The following is a 16777-nucleotide window of genomic DNA, read 5'->3' as shown; positions in this document are numbered from 1 at the left end:
GCTGTCAACCCTTTCATAGATGATAAACAGTTTTAGCAGATTTTAGAGGAAGATCAATTTACAAACAATACAGTTCTCAATTTACCTAAACTAATAGCTTTGGTGTCTTTATTTGATTTTATATTATATTTGTGTATTCAAATATAATTAACCTAAGTAATTACTATGTACTTACGCTTCCTCATACACGTTGCGCAACGTGTAAGCTAAAGTAGTGAGTCAAGTTAGACCCACTACAGGCATCTTCAAGAGCGTTCAACGCTACGTCGGAGAATGTACAGACTGTGAGACGGGAAAGGGTCGACCAACGATACAGGGCGAGTCACCAGGCAACATTATCGCGACGTATCCGTTCCAGGTCATTGCGATGGACCATATTCCGTCGCTTCCCGCGTCGCACAAGGGGAACACCGAATTGCTGGTGTGGGTTGACTTGTTCACGGGTTTTGTCATTACGAAGGCGAGTGCGTCGCGAAGTGCCCAGACGGTAGCCGAAGCTTACGAATAGGCCGTCTTTCGACGTTTCGGCGCTAGTGAAGCCATCCGTCACGATCGCGAGCCCGGTTTCATGGCCGACTTCCTCAAGACGTTCAACAAACTGATGGGCCAGAGACAGCGAGCGACACTCGCGTACCGTCCTCAAGCGAATGGCGCTGCGGAACGAATGGTACAAACGGTAACAAGAGCGGTCAAGATGTATATCACGGACGTCGACCAGCGTGACTGGGATGCGTATGTCGAGAGACTCACTTTTGCGTTGAACACGGCCCACGATAGAACGCGAGACGAGACCCCGTTCTACCTCGTACACGGCTGGGACGCGCGGTCTACGCTGGAGGCAACGCTCTCGATCTGAAACACGTCACACCGCGACGCGGAATCCCGACGTTGGAGAATGCGGATCCAGCGGCACTACAAGATGGCGCGTGCGCAAGCACTCGAGTTAGTCCAAGAGGCCGTCGCGGGACGAGCCCGCCGCCAGAACGAGGACGCATCTCAACACTCGATCGAGACGGGCTCACAAGTCTGGTTGTACCTGGATCGCGTGAAGCCCGGGTACGCTCGCAAGCTGGCGCACATGTGGCACGGCCCGTTCCGCGTCGCAGCGCTAGTGAATGCGTTTGCGGTCCATCTCGAGACGGCGGGAACGCCCTATCAGTTGTTCCCAATCGTTCACATTTCCAAGCTGAAGCCCGTCCGGGAGTTCCCGTCACGACCCGCGATCCGGCTGACGGTCCCGGCGGACGAACGCTTCGACTTCGACGAGGAACTCCTGCCGGAGGACAGCTGGAACGCACAAGAACTAGAGGACTACGTCTTCGAGGTCGAGAAGATCCTTGACATGCGCGAGGGTCGGGCTACGCGGTACGGGCGAACGCGGCGAGAATTTGAAGTGATGTGGAAGGGCTATCCTGACTCTACTTGGGTCGACGAAACAGACTTGAACTGTGGAGGCCTGTTGTACGACTTTCTCCGGCAACGCACGGGACGTAACCGGTTCGAGGCGATGCAGTCGCACGAGAGCGTGGTGGACGGGCCTGTTCCCGATGGGGGGACGGCCTGAGTGGTGTGGTGGAAGTCGACGGGAAGGCCGTCGACGGGAGGAAGGGTGGAACCCTCGCCTCTGGTAGTGGCCAGGGCGAGGACGATGGGTAGATGGGGAGTCTGGAGGACCGGCCAGTTGGCCGAAGATGGGACGACGGAGGGTCGTCTCATAAGAAAAGAGTGGAAAGAAACAACGGAAGAAACCAAAGGCGGAAGAATTGCAACGACGATATATTGAAGTTAGGAGGCTACAGTGGCCTACTGAATGAGGACGCCTAGATCGCTTGGACGAACTTGCCGCGAAGTCGAGCAAGGGCGTACGCTGGGTGAGCACGCCCCACTGCGCAATTTCCGCGTGCGTCGGGCTGGCCACGGAAGAAACGACGCCATGGCTCGCTCGAGTTGATGGCGTCCAGAGCCTCCTGCAAGGTCGCGTGCTCCACGCCCGGATACCACCGCCCGACGGTCGACCTGGATGGTGGAAACTGCAAGAACAGCGGGTCCAGCAAGAGGTCCAAGTCCGCGAGCCCTCGCCCAGATAGCTCTAGGACGGACTGGACGACTCGAGCTCAGTGATCCCCCGCATGAGACCGGCGAGAGTTGCGTCGACGGCGCCAAGAATTCCAGGTTGCGTTGGCAGGGATGAGCAACTCGTGGCTGCCCTCCCGGTAGGCTTGGGCCCAATGGTCCAAATGCCACCGATACCGGGTCAGCAGAGTCTCGAAGGACGCGTCCCCGGCCGCGAAGGTCAACGTCTCCGTGGGTTGGGTCAAATTGACGCGCCGACTCGGTTTCGCGCTGGCTTCGCACGAGCTGGTCTCGCACGTCGCGGAGCTCTTCGGCCACGGCGTCACGCTGACGTCCGTGCTCGACAGACTCGCTCGAAGCCTGGTCACGTTCAGCCATTGCCGTCGCAAGCTGCGCGTTCACGGCGGACAGGGTCGCCCGCGTGCTTGCGAGGTCGGCTTGAACGGCGGCCATCTCGCGATCAGGAAGCGCTTGAGCGTCTGGTAACGAAGTAGACGATACACTGGGGACAGTCGGCGGGGAAGTGACGAGAGCGAGGCGAGCTTCCAACTCAGCTACGCGAGTCTGCGCGGCCTTGAGATCGTCCTGCAGACAATACTCGGATTCAAGAGACGACTGCTCGAGGACGCGGTAACGAGTCTCGTAACTGTCGGCGTGGTCCGCACGGTCGCGAAGGTGGGCGGCGACGTCTTCTAGCCGGCCGTTCTCGCGCTGCAAATTGTCAAGCACCTCGTGCAATTCGTTCACAGTCGCCGCGCCCAGATCAAAGCCTTCACGGGCTCGCTGCCATAGCGCCCGATTGCGGTCATGCCGCGTCGACGCGTGAGCGGCCAGACCGGCGTTGTAAGCCGTGGCCAGCTCGCAGTACTCGCGCAACCTGGCTGCCTCGTGCTCCAAACCGGTGGCGTCGATCAAGAGTGACACCACCGATATATCGGGGTCTTCAATCGATGGTAGCTGGACGGAGGACGCTTGCGGGACCGGAGGATGGCGCGTACCCAACGCGCAGACGCGACAACTGCCAGAATCGACGTCTTCGGGGCCGACGTCAACTGTAGAGCCACTGCTCCCGCTATCGAGCCTGGACGGCAGGCGAAGACCCACGTGAAGACGGAGGGGATATGCGGGAAGCCTGCCAGGCAAGCATGACACAGATGAGCAGGGAGAGAAGGAGACATACGGGTTCTGCTGCAACGCACCCACCTGGGGAGTGCGCGCGTGCACCAGCGGGACGGCTGTGGTGAAGCAGACCGCGAGATGAGAAGTGATGAGCGAGGCGCGCCAGAGGACCGTTGCCCAGAGTGAAAGAACGCGACCTGTACGGAATCTTCTGCGGAAAGGGTGAAAGGCACCTCAGATGTCAAGGCTGAGTCGGAGCTGTCATTCAGGGCTTTCGGACTACCTCACTTTAGTGACACCCCACTTGAGTGGCCCCATCTCAGGTCTAGGACGACCCCGTCCTAGGAATCCCTGAGACGCGGTCTGGAGGACCCCGTCTCAGAGATCAAGCGTCATAAATCAGGGCATGGGTCATCGAAGTAGGGTTAGGCATGGAACCGTAGCTTAGCAATCTTCAAGTAGTCAGTCGGTAGCATAGGGTAGGTGTTAGGCTCAGTCCCGAATCTTCTTTGTGCCGCTCAAGTGGATTTCTCCCTTACGGTCCAAGGCTTCCGAGTGCCGGCAAGCAGAGCCGCCCCGATAACGCGGCCCCCCGTTCCTCGGTCGTCGGTGTATTCACCCTCAGACCCGTGCCCAACAGGAGGGACACGTTAAACGATACCGCTCAAGCACGCCCGATAACGCGTCGCTGAAGGCGAAGACCCGTGCCGGTCCCGATAACGCCGCACAAGACCGCGTCGGCCCCGATAACGCCACGCACCCCAAGGACGCGACGCACCGATAACTGCGCGTGTTCAAGGGCAAGAAAGGAGAAAAGACGGATCAAGGACAAGACCGTCCCAGTCAGGAAGACTTCACGCTCCAAGCTTGAGCTACTCGTTACCCTATCCTGAGATACGCTACTCAAGTCCCGGGGAAATACCCGACGCGCCTATCGACAGCGGACGCGACGGGTTTGTGCGAGGACGACTTTGCAGATTTCTGCGAGGGCGCTACTCCACATTGTCGTCGACTGCATTATAAAGAAGCAGTCCGTCGTGCACACGAAAGCGGTGTGCACGTGCTCGAAGGTGCTTGGGCAGCTTCTGACGGGACTGGTCAGAAGGCGCTGTGCCATGGGCCAGCAAGAGTTTCGCGTCCGCGTCGTGCGCGTACGCGGCCTTCTCATCATCCAATAGAGACGATGTGGGTTTGCTCAATCGCATGACGTCAATGGCATTCACGTCAGCAGCTTCTGCGTAGTCCGGCCGACGTGATAACGCGTCGGCCACTACATTCAATCTTCCGGGTTTGTATTCGACCCGGAAGTTATACTCCGCAAAGAATGAGAGCCATCTCGCCATTCTCTGTGAAATGTGTGGCGACTTCACTGCGGTGCGCAGTGATGCATGGTCGGTGTAGACCACAAATGGTCTACTTCCAAGTAGATACACTCGGAACTTTGCGAGTGCATATTTCATGGCAAGGAGTTCCTTGTCATGTACCGGATAATTACGCTCAGCTGACGCGACTGGTAATAGACGACACGATCACGGCCCTCATGATCGTGCTGCATCAACCCACATCCGATAGCGAAGTCGGATGCGTCACATACGACGTGGAATGGGCGATCCTGGTCAGCCACTGCCAAGATCGGCGCCTCAGTCAAGCCCCGCTTGACTGCATCGAATGCCTTTTGACAATCGGTTGTCCAATTCCACACAGCTTCCTTCTTAAGAAGCTGTGACAGCGGGCGGATCTTGCCCGCGTAATCCTCCACGTACTTGCACAAGTACGGGGCCAAGCCAAGGAACTGCCTCAGTTCCTTGACACTTGAAGGCGTTGGTCATTCATTTATCACTCTGACCTTTTCCGGGTCAGGGCGAACGCCATTTTTCCCTACGAGACACCCGAGGACGGGTATCTCGCTTGCCCCGAAGATGCACTTCTTCAGGTTCGCGTAGAGCTTATGTTTTCGCATAAGCTCAAGTAGCTTCCGGAGATGCACCCTGTGCATCTCTATGTCGGTCTTCCCGTCCACAGCTCGGCTGTGGATGAATACATCATCGAAGTAGCTCGGCGCGAAGTCGCGCACCGAGCGCAACAAGTGCGTCACGCACCTGTTGAAGGTCGCAGGGCGTTCTTAAGCCCCTGCAGCATTACTAGCCACTCCCAGAGCATGCCGCTTGGTGTGCTCACTGCCGTGAGAGGGATATTGCTCTCACGCATTAGGATCTGATAGAATCCGTCCCGCAAGTCGAGAGCACTGTAAACGGTGCTCCGGGCCATCGAATCGATGATAACATCTTTTCGTGGTATCGGCGTCTGCGCCGGTACCGTCGCATCGTTCAGCTTGTTGTAGGCATGAACGATACGCCATCCGCCCTGTGGCTTTTTGACACAGAACGTCGGAGCACTGTGCGGGGACTTTGATTCCCGCACTTGTCCTGCCTTACGACGACTTTCAAAGAAGTCGTAGATTGCTTTTACTTGTTCTCGCGGCAGTGGCCACTGCCGCGTAACACAATACTTCGTGCCCGGCACGAGATCAATCTCGTGCTGAATGCCTTTATCCTGCGGAAGCTCCGCAGGAATCTCTTCCGGGAGTACGTATTTGTACTCCCTCAATAATTCGTAATAGGGACTCGACTTCAGCGAGTCCCAACCTTGTTCCTCGAAGCGCTCTCGCTTCGTCTTCGCACTGAGAGTGTCTTCACTCTCAGTGGTACTTCCCATGAAGAGCTGTCTCAGCTCTTCGCTCTCGCTCTCCGTTCTTTCGCTGTTCGAAAGAACGCAGACCTGCTCGACGCGTCCGTCGTGCAAGTCGCGTGTGAAGCGCTTCCAGCTCATGGCTGGAAGCGAAGTCAACTCCGACGCCGTCGTCGGAGGACTAGCGAGTTCCATGTCACGATACTGGAATCCAGTATCGGTGCGCGTCAAGACGCTTAGCGTCTTGACATTCGGCGTCACCGCCGCAGTCTGCCCAGCAGACTGCTCTTGTTGCGTCTCGGTCCCGGACCGAGACTTGCGCAGCGTTTTCCGCTTGCGCCGTCTTCTTGTTGTGCGTAGCCGGGCTCCGCACAGTTGTTCTTCTGGTCCAGGCCCGGCCGTGGACAGTTGTTCGCCGGCGGACCCTGTCCGCGGGCGCGCGGTATCAAGCCCGGCTTGATCGCATGGCGCTTCGTCGTGCAGCCGGGCTGCACGACAGCATACAAATTGCGTCAGTACGGGACGTTTGCAACCGTCCGCACTGTTTGCAGCGTCAACTCCCGGAGTTGACACGCCTTCGTCACCTCGACGCCAGTTATTGGCGGAGCTCCTCATCACCGAGGGTGCGTCGACTCCGGGAGTCGACGCGTCGTTGTCGACCTGACCTCTTCGGGTCAGGGACTGTCCCATGCGTACTTGAACGCGAGTGTTGGTTCCCGGAACAAGTACATCTTTTTCTTCTGACGTCGGCAGCATTGCCGACGTTGGTCTCACTTGTGCGCATCCTCGCGCACCCCTTGGGCATTCCGGGACAGCAGCATTAAGCGCTGTCTCGACTGGTGAGCCGCGCGCATCTGCTGGTGCGTGCGCTGCGGTAACAGGGCCATCGCTCTCGGTTCCGCTGTCGCGGCCGAAGTCCACGAGCATGCGCTTCTTCCAGTCTATCACCGGATCATGCCGTGCAAGCCACGGCATGCCCATTAAGATGTCGAACTTATCGTCCAGGTCCAGGACGATAAAGTGTTCGACAAACATTCGTTGTTTGTACGAGAAGCGCACGTTCACGACGCGCTTCTCAGTCTTCACGATGGTACCTGTTGCCAGTCGTACCTCCAGAAGACTTCGAGGTGTATCTACCTCCTCGAAGTCAAGTCTCGACAGGCTTCGTAGTCGAACAAAGTTGTTCGACGCGCCTGAGTCTACCAAAGCTCGAAGAGAGTCACTCGCTCTCTTCGAGTAAACCTTCAAGATGACTAGGTTCGGTCTGTCATCTTGTTTCTTGCAGTGAGAGCTGGTCTCACTGGGGGCTGCAGTCCTCAGTGTCGCGTGCCCGATGTCGGCACGCGCGACTGCATTACCAGTAGGGCGCCCCGCGCCTACTGGATGTTCGCGTTTTTTGTTGGCCCGCGGCGATGCCTAGCATCGCCACGACAGCCACCTCCAGGGGGCATGGGAGCTGTGCACTCCCGTGCAAAGTGACCGATCCTTCCGCAACGGAAGCATCGCACGTTGCCTCCCTGCTGCTGGTAACCAGCAGTTGTTGCGTTCGAGAGGTCCATTGGTTCCGGACCTCCCGTCCTCGCTACCGGGCGCGGTTGCGACCTCGGCACATTCGTATGCAGTTTAGCCTGCCGCAGGCTAAACTCTTCTTGCATGGCAAGAGTAATCGCAGCTTCGAGAGTACTCGGGTACTCTCGGAAGAGATAGGTCTTCACGGGCCCATCTCTAAGTCCTTTCATGAACGTGACGACCTTGGTCGCCTCGTCTATCGGGTTGGTCACGATGTTCGAGACCAAGTACCGTGCACGCTGCGCGTAAGCATGGACGTCATGCTTACCCTGCTGAAGGTCGAGGAACTCCGCCCTCGACCGGAACTCGTTTTGCGGGGGCTCAAACGCTTGTCGGAGCTCCTCTTTGAATGCTTCGTACGTGCTAAAGCACGTAGGATCGGAGAGTCGGCGTCCATACGCCCAACTCCTTGCGCGTCCGCCAAGGCAGGACATGGCGAACGCGACCTTCGACAGCGGGTCGACGATGCGTCGAGCCGCTATGGCTGTGTCGAGTTCGACAAGCCATCGGAGGAGAGGCTCGCCCTCTCTTCCCACGTAATTGCTTACGCTCAACTTTAATGGTTGAACACGCGGTGTCGTCCCCGACGACGCCGTCACTGAGGAAGCAGCGTCACGCTGCTCCTTCATGATGAACCCCAGAGCAACACCATGTTGCTCCGTCGGCGATAGTGTACGCAGCATTGTAGCTATCGCCGCTTCTCTAATGACTGTTGACAGTCGTTGGAGGGCCTCCCACTCTGGGTCAGACAGGTGGGGGCAGTCAGCGCGTGCAACATGCGTTGCAGGCGTGTTGGAGCTCTCCATGGGCACCTCCGTGCTCATGGGGTTCTCGGCTCCGCGTTCGTACACCTCGTACGAAACTCAAGTAGTCGGTCGTTGGACGGACTACAAAGTGCTACCAGGTGTAGTGGGCCTACTTTGGCTCACTACTTTAGCTTACACGTCGCGCTACGTGTATGAGGAAGCGTAGGAGTTTATTAATAATTTGAATTAATTATACTTGACTCCACAAGTATAATATAAAATCAAATAAAGACACCAAAGCTATTAGTTTAGGTAAATTGAGAACTGTATTGTTTGTAAATTGATCTTCCTCCTAAATCTGCTAAAACTGTTTATCATCTATGAAAGGGGTTGACAGCGGCTGACTGTCAGAGCCCCGCTAATATGCACGTCTCTAATTGGTAGAAAGATGCTGCTTTCTACCAATAGGATTTTTGGGTAGGTGTGGACCACTCATTGTGGTGGCCCACTTCAATGTATCCATTGGTGTGACTTACACCAAGGTGAGGAAGTATCTAAAACTTTTAACAAATATCCTATCTGTTAAATTGACAAGTGGCTTGTGGCCACTTGTACGTGTAACCCCGTTACATCAAGTTTCATAAACGCCCCTAAACTGTGAGCATTATTGACAGTCTGGCGAGACTGTTGACAGTCTGAGCAGATCCACACTATCAGCTCTTCCATATGGTGTACACAGCACGGCCCGTATTGCGCAGATGCGTACCTCGGTAAGGCTGTAGCAGCGAAAGACAAGTCTTCATGCAACTAGTTACTACCAACTGTGCTAACTATTATAGTTTTACCGCTTGATTCTCTAGAAGCTTCCGTTATCGATCAGCGAGAGCAGACCATCCAAATTAACGGTTGCATACCTCTCCATCAGTTGCGCCACGTTTGGTAGCACGGCCGTAAGGCCTCCGCGCGATATTAACCGCAAACACTAAGCCTAATGTGCTAAAGTAACGAAATGGTCGTGTTTGCTTTACTACTTCCCACTATAATGCCTTTCAGCTTTGGTATATACGATATAAGGTTGGTGTGATGCATGATATGACTAGTCATTAGCAACAATATTTCTAGTATACATCAAATACCAAAAGTGTTGTAGAATACAACGATCTTGTAACAATGAAGCTCGTATTAAGTTCTCAGCTATGTATTTCGCGTCTAGTCGCTTTCGTTGTGCTTGAGCTTCCCCACACTTAACCCTCTCCTCCTTTCGACGGAACTAAACTCACAAAGTGTAGCTTAAGTACTTGAAACGATAGTACTGCATCATCTCAGCTTTCATGTTGTCAGCAATAGCTACCACAGAGTTGGTAATTGCAGCCTCAAGGAATATCAGAACGAAAACTCCACAGTTGTAGTTGTCGCTTTGAATAATCGATGAGAAAACTGACGTCATGTAGGGTCCATCTTCGCGTTGAGGGAGTAATACGACTAACTCCCTATTAATAAGAGCTAGGATTCGGTCGATCCTATCTGGTGATTGTTGAGGGTCAAACACGGAGAATATACCTGCTTGAACATCCACTACTAAACCACACCAGTGGTTTCCATCTCCATTAAGTGTGATCAGAAGCAATGGGTGCTTGCTATCGGCTATCGTCTGAAAAGCAAGTTGTTCCGATAGGCGTTCTGGAAAGCGGTGGGGTAAACAGAGAACGTTTGCAGGAATAGTAAACATATTGCGTGTGGTCCCGTAAAGCGTAGTCATTCGGGATACCGCTCTGTCAATACAATCCTCATCGAGTTGTTGTTTTCCGCAAAAACTAGTCAGAAAGTAATCGTTATGCAACACACGAATACTTTCCAATTTCATCGCTGCCTCACGGGGAGTCGTAATTGGTAGCTGACCCACAATGTTGTTGGTCACTGATGAGCTGTAGTTTATGTTATGCGTCCATCTCACGGCTGCCTCAATATCTTCAAAACGCTGAATCATCATATGCCATCTCACGGCTGCCTCAATATCTTCAAAACGCTGAATCATCATATGCCACTTTTTCATATCATCGATAACTCGCATTTCGTAAACCACACCGTTGACAGAAACTTCAACATCGAATCTGCTAATCGGAGCATCATGCGTTATTGACCATGTGTCGTGAAAGCGAGTAATCTGCGTCGTTACAGCTGACAGCGTTGGCATCGATAGCACTTCCGTCAATTGATATAACGGATTGGGTTTCACGCTTTCCTCCTTTGACATCACCTTGATGTTTGACCTTTTAATTTGCCGGACTGTCAGTTGCCGAATAGCTTTCACATAGAAAACGTAAGGAACCTGAGCTGTACAGGCCATCACAAGCATTTCTAGTGATGCTAGAGGTTTATTGCGTGCTACGCTTTTTACCCGTTCAATCGTTTCGCGCACAGGTTTTTGGTGTTCCTTCTTTTGCTTTGCCCGCGAACCTTTTGGTGCCCCTGGCCGAGTCGCTACTGAAGAGAGAGCCCAGTCTACGTCGTGAGTTGTTAGACTATCTTGCCCGTAAAATGTGGTGCGAGCATTATTGTGGTGTTCCTGGAGACGAGCGTCAAGATTATTACTCACTAGCGGTGCTTGCAACCTTCTATCAGTCGGTGAGAGGGATGAATTTAACGGTGGCTCCCAAAGAGCCTCTGATTCGACCGACATGTGATCACTAGCAGCGTACTGACTGTCTTCACCACCCGTCAGACCAATTGTTTCATAGTCGGCTTGTGCGTTTCCACGTTTGCCGGATGTATCTTTGCTTGCTATTATCGCACATTCTGATGTGGTAGTCTTTCCCTTTGACTGAGTCACATCGCATCGTGCGCTTTCAACTCCTCGACCAATTCGTGCCTATTTTCGATACGGCGGCCCATCCTTTCTGCCCCACTTCGAGAACCCAATTCTGGGGATGTCGTAGCAATTACGGGACACTTTCCAGCTTTTACCTCGCTTAACATTTGTGCCAGAGCAGCACAGAGCTTGAATTGTTCAGCTGTACTCCACAGACAACCAGCTTCAGCGATTTCTTTGCCTACCGTATGCAGCTCCTTGTATTTCTCACTTTGTGACTTGGCTCGAGTACTCGCAGCGCGCAGGATTAGTGTTCGCTTACTAAATGGTTCGATGTCATTTAGCTGATTGAATTAGGCCGCTCAAAACATCGAAAGGTTTGAATCAATGCTACTTACAGGAATTAACTCCATTCCTGACACTTTGCGGTAGTAAATCAAGTGTCGGCATGGTGGCGCCTTGTCACGCTGAAAATACACGAGCAACTCCAATTGATCGGATTCAAGGTGTATTCGTCAGGTACATCAAATGCCTCTTGCTCAATTTCTCTGGGCGTACCAGAAGATTCAAAATGTATCATCACATAGGGGAGTAGCGTATAATGAATGTAGCGCGTCGTGGGGCGCATCGCAAAATCAGACTGTTGTTTCACTTGGGCGATTGCGTGGGGAGACAAGCAATTCGCCAGCTTCGTCATTTCGTCATCATATCCAATATTGTAAGCCGTACTGACTTGATTGAGCCGGCGCCTCCACTTTCTTTCTTGTACCGACTGCCAAAACAAAATAGACGCCACACAGTCGTCAAGGGCGGTCGAGCTGTCGACAAGGGTCTTCAATTTTTGCCAACTTGACTCGAGCCTAGCACAACAAAATGACGATAAGCTCTATTTACAGTACGATAATATTCGGTAAATAAACGGCACCTGTTATTTGTCTGGTTCCCAAGGTGCGGAATGTTGCCGCGGAATACTGAGCTCCACATCTCTCGACACGGCGTCCAATTTTCATCAAACCACTGGAACCATCGTCTAGTTTTTACCGGATCCCGTAAAATAACTCTCATTGTTGCAAGCACGTGCTCATATCTTTCCTCGGTGGGTGCGCTAACCAGCAAGCTTGCTAGTCTCTTCATTTCATTTTTCTGAAACGAGTCCATGCGGTACTTTTCCTTGGACATTTCTCGCTGAAGGCATCTTACGACGTGATAGTGACACAAAAGAAGCCTTGCGCCAGGGAACTCCTCAGCCAAAACAGAAATCTCGGTGAAGTCTTTGTCTACGATGATGGCCGCGATTGAATCGTAATTCGGGCAGCTTTCTTTGAACTGCTTGCAAGCAGTTTGGAGTGTCTCCTTCCGTTCATTTTCAAACAAGCTGTGCTGTAATAATGTGACAAACAACAGGAGTTAAGGATAGGCATTTCACGTCAATTGTCATCAATATGAACGCACCTGTACGTATTGACCTTTGCCGTATGCATCATGAATCATGAATGAAAACAATTTATAGTGCGCAGCGTTTGTCTTGTAGGTGGCGTCAATTAGAACAACTTCTGGAAAGTAGCTGAACATCCTCCTCATGTGTGCCGTCTGAATTATGATGCAGTTGGCGATACCCTGATATCAAGAGTAGAAAAAAAATTAAATAAAATCCACACAACATTATCTGTGAGTCTTAGCAAAAGTACTGACCTCAGTAAGAAATATTCTAGCGACGTTGCCATGAGCAAGCGAGAAATCTTCCAGGAACGCTTGAATCCGAGCTTCAACCGACGGATGCACGTACGATTCCTCTTTAAACCGAGCGAGTAAGTTGTGCACATCTCGCATAGTGGGTTCAGCCATGGCGTTCTCCAAAATGTACTGCAAGATGCGTTTTCGGCTGGCACCACTCCGATGGAGAATCTGTACAGTGTCCATTACCTCTTTCTCCTTCACGCGTCTATTTTCATGGTACGTTTTGAGTACGTCCGCGTTAACTGCATGATTGTGGCGTGCGGTCTGGTGCGTAACGTGTACTTCCCACTTTCCGTCACGGCGCTTGACGCAGGCATTACTCTACGATAGCAGTTAGTTAGTAATAGACATGTCAAGAAATGTTTCGGTTGAATAATACCTGAGCTTTACAGCCAATTCGGCGAGATTGCTGGGTTGGACGTCGTCCTGTTCGTGGGCGCGATTTAGATCGGTGAGGCTCACCTGCGTGCGTGCACTTGTAGGTCTTATTATAGAACTCGTATTCTTCTGGGATATACGGGACATTATGCCCATTCTTTTTAATGCGCACGTTACGAGTTGAAGCTGGTGTTGATGTCCGAAGCCAGAATATCTAAGGTAACATCATCAAACCGTTACTTATTGTATATATATTCTTGCAGCTCCAAACATACAAACCTGGAATGTCCTCTTTGCATACTCAGCAAGGTGTGCTTCGAAGGATGCCCACGACTCAAAGGACTGCACAACAATGCGCGGAACTTCAACGACTCCTAACAGAGGTTGAAGGGTCTGATCATGTTCATGTTCCCCCCTCAAAGTTATCTCGACGCCCTCCGCGCTCGAGGAGATTGTGTCCATCTCCATATCGCTTTCGAAGCTCGATATGATGCCATTAGAACTATCCGTCTGTGAATCATCTGTTTGGCTATAGAGGTTATCATCCGGCGAAGATCTCCGACGCTTGTTTGCTCGCTTGGATGAGCGATTCTTTTGTTTTGTTCGCCTCCCTGGCTTCCCTTGAGCGGAACGTTTGCCTTCACTTGAACTACAACTGGATGACAAGTCGGAGATGAGCTCTCGAAGATCATCCGTGGTAATGTCAGCCTCGCTGAAGTGAGCGTGTGACGGGGTTACACGTACAAGTGGCTGCAAGCCACTTGTGAATTTAACAGATAGGTTATCTGTTAAACGTTTTGGATACTTCCTCACATTGGTGTAAGACACACCGATGGATACATTGAAGTGGACCACCACAGTGAGTGGTCCACACATACCCAAAGATCCTATTGGTAGAAAGCAGCATCTTTCTACCAATCAGAGTCATGCATATTAGCGGGGCTCTGACAGCCAGCCGCTGTCAACCCTTTCATAGATGATAAACAGTTTTTAGCAGATTTTAGAGGAAGATCAATTTACAAGCAATACAGTTCTCATTTTACCTTAAACTACCTACTTGGTGTTTTATTTGATTTATATTATACTTGTGGACTCAAGTATAATTAATTCAAATTATTAATAAACTCCTACGCTTCCTCATACACGTAGCGCGACGTGTAAGCTAAAGTAGTGAGCCAAAGTAGGCCCACTACACCTGGTAGCACTTTGTAGTCCGTCCAACGACCGACTACTTGAGTTTCGTACGAGGTGTACGAACGCGGAGCCGAGAACCCCATGAGCACGGAGGTGCCCATGGAGAGCTCCAATACGCCTGCAACTCATGTTGCACGCGCGGACTGCCCCCACCTGTCGGATCCAGAGTGGGAGGCCCTCCAACGACTGTCAACAGTCATTGGGGAGGCAGCGATAGCCACAATGTTGCGTACGCTACCGCCGACAGAGCAACATGGTGTTGCTCTGGGGTTCATCATGAAGGAGCAGCGCGATGCTGCTTCCTCAACAACGGCGTCGTCGGGGACGACACCGCGTGCTCAATCATTAAAATTGAGCGTGAGCAATTATGTAGGAAGAGAGGGCGAGCCTCTCCTCCGATGGCTTGTCGAGCTCGACACAGCCATTGCGGCTCGACGTATCGTCGACCCGTTGTCAAAGGTTGCGTTCGCCATGTCCTGCCTTGGCGGACGCGCAAGGAGTTGGGCGTATGGACGCCGACTCTCCGATCCTACGTGCTTTAGCACGTACGAAGCATTCAAAGAGGAGCTCCGACAAGCGTTTGAGCCCCCGCAAAACGAGTTCCGGTCGAGGGCGGAGTTCCTCGACCTTCAGCAGGGTAAGCATGACGTCCATGCTTACGCGCAGCGTGCACGGTACTTGGTCTCGAACATCGTGACCAACCCGATTGACGAGGCGACCAAGGTCGTCACGTTCATGAAAGGACTTAGAGATGGGCCCGTGAAGACCTATCTCTTCCGAGAGTACCCGAGTACTCTCGAAGCTGCGATTACTCTTGCCATGCAAGAAGAGTTTAGCCTGCGGCAGGCTAAACTGCATGTGAACGTGCCGAGGCCGCAACCACGCCCGGTAGCGAGGACGGGAGGTGCAGAACCAATGGACCTCTCGAACGCAACAACTGCTGGTTACCAGCAGCAGGGAGGCAACGTGCGATGCTTCCGTTGCGGAAGGATCGGTCACTTTGCACGGGAGTGCACAGCTCCCATGCCCCCTGGAGGTGGCTGTCGTGGCGATGCTAGGCATCGCCGCGGACCAACAAAAAACGCGAACATCCAGTAGGCGCGGGGCGCCCTACTGGTAATGCAGTCGCGCGTGCCGACATCGGGAACGCGACACTGAGGACTGCAGCCCCCAGTGAGACCAGCTCTCACTGCAAGAAACAAGATGACAGACCGAACCTAGTCATCTTGAAGGTTTACTCGAAGAGAGCGAGTGACTCTCTTCGAGCTTTGGTAGATTCAGGCGCGTCGAGCAACTTTGCTCGACTACGAAGCCTGCCGAGACTTGACTTCGAGGAGGTAAATGCACCTCGAAGTCTTCTGGAGGTACGACTGGCAACAGGTACCATCGTGAAGACTGAGAAGCGCGTCGTGAACGTGCACTTCTCGTACAAACAACGGGTGTTTGTCGAACATCTTATCGTCCTGGACCTGGACGATAAGTTCGACGTAGTAATGGGCATGCCGTGGCTTGCACGGCATGATCCGGTGATAGACTGGAAGAAGCGCACGCTCGTGCGCTTCGGACGCGACAGCGGAACAGAGAGCGATGACCCTGTTACCGCAGCGCACGCACCAGCAGATGCGCGCGGCTCACCAGTCGAGACAGCGCTTTATGCTGCTGTCCCGGAGTGCCCAAGGGGTGCGCGAGGATGCGCACAAGTGAGACCAACGTCGGCAATGCTGCCGACGTCAGAAGAAAAAGATGTACTTGTTTCGGGAACCAACACTCGCGTTCAAGTACGCATGGGACAGTCCCTGACCCGAAGAGGTCAGGTCGACAACGACGCGTCGACTCCCGGAGTCGACGCACCCTCGGTGATGAGGAGCTCCGCCAATAACTGGCGTCGAGGTGACGAAGGCGTGTCAACTCCGGGAGTTGACGCTGCAAACAGTGCGGACGGTTGCAAACGTCCCGTACTGACGCAATTTGTATGCTGTCGTGCAGCCCGGCTGCACGACGAAGCGCCATGCGATCAAGCCGGGCTTGATACCGCGCGCCCGCGGACAGGGTCCGCCGGCGAACAACTGTCCACGGCCGGGCCTGGACCAGAAGAACAACTGTGCGGAGCCCGGCTCCGCACAACAAGAAGACGGCGCAAGCGGAAAACGCTGCGCAAGTCTCGGTCCGGGACCGAGACGCAACAAGAGCAGTCTGCTGGGCAGACTGCGGCGGTGACGCCGAATGTCAAGACGCTAAGCGTCTTGACGCGCACCGATACTGGATTCCAGTATCGTGACATGGAACTCGCTAGTCCTCCGACGACGGCGTCGGAGTTGACTTCGCTTCCAGCCATGAGCTGGAAGCGCTTCACGCGCGACTTGCACGATGGACGCATCGAGCAAGTCTGCGTTCTTTCGAACAGCGAAAGAACGGCGAGCGAGAGCGAAGAGCTGAGACAGCTCTTCATGGGAAGTACCACTGA

This window comes from Phytophthora cinnamomi, assembly GCF_018691715.1.
Source record: "Phytophthora cinnamomi strain GKB4 chromosome Unknown Contig104, whole genome shotgun sequence".
NCBI lineage: Eukaryota > Oomycota > Peronosporomycetes > Peronosporales > Peronosporaceae > Phytophthora > Phytophthora cinnamomi.
The sequence above is the reverse complement of the archived record's forward strand: the minus strand, read 5'-3'. Positions refer to the sequence as shown.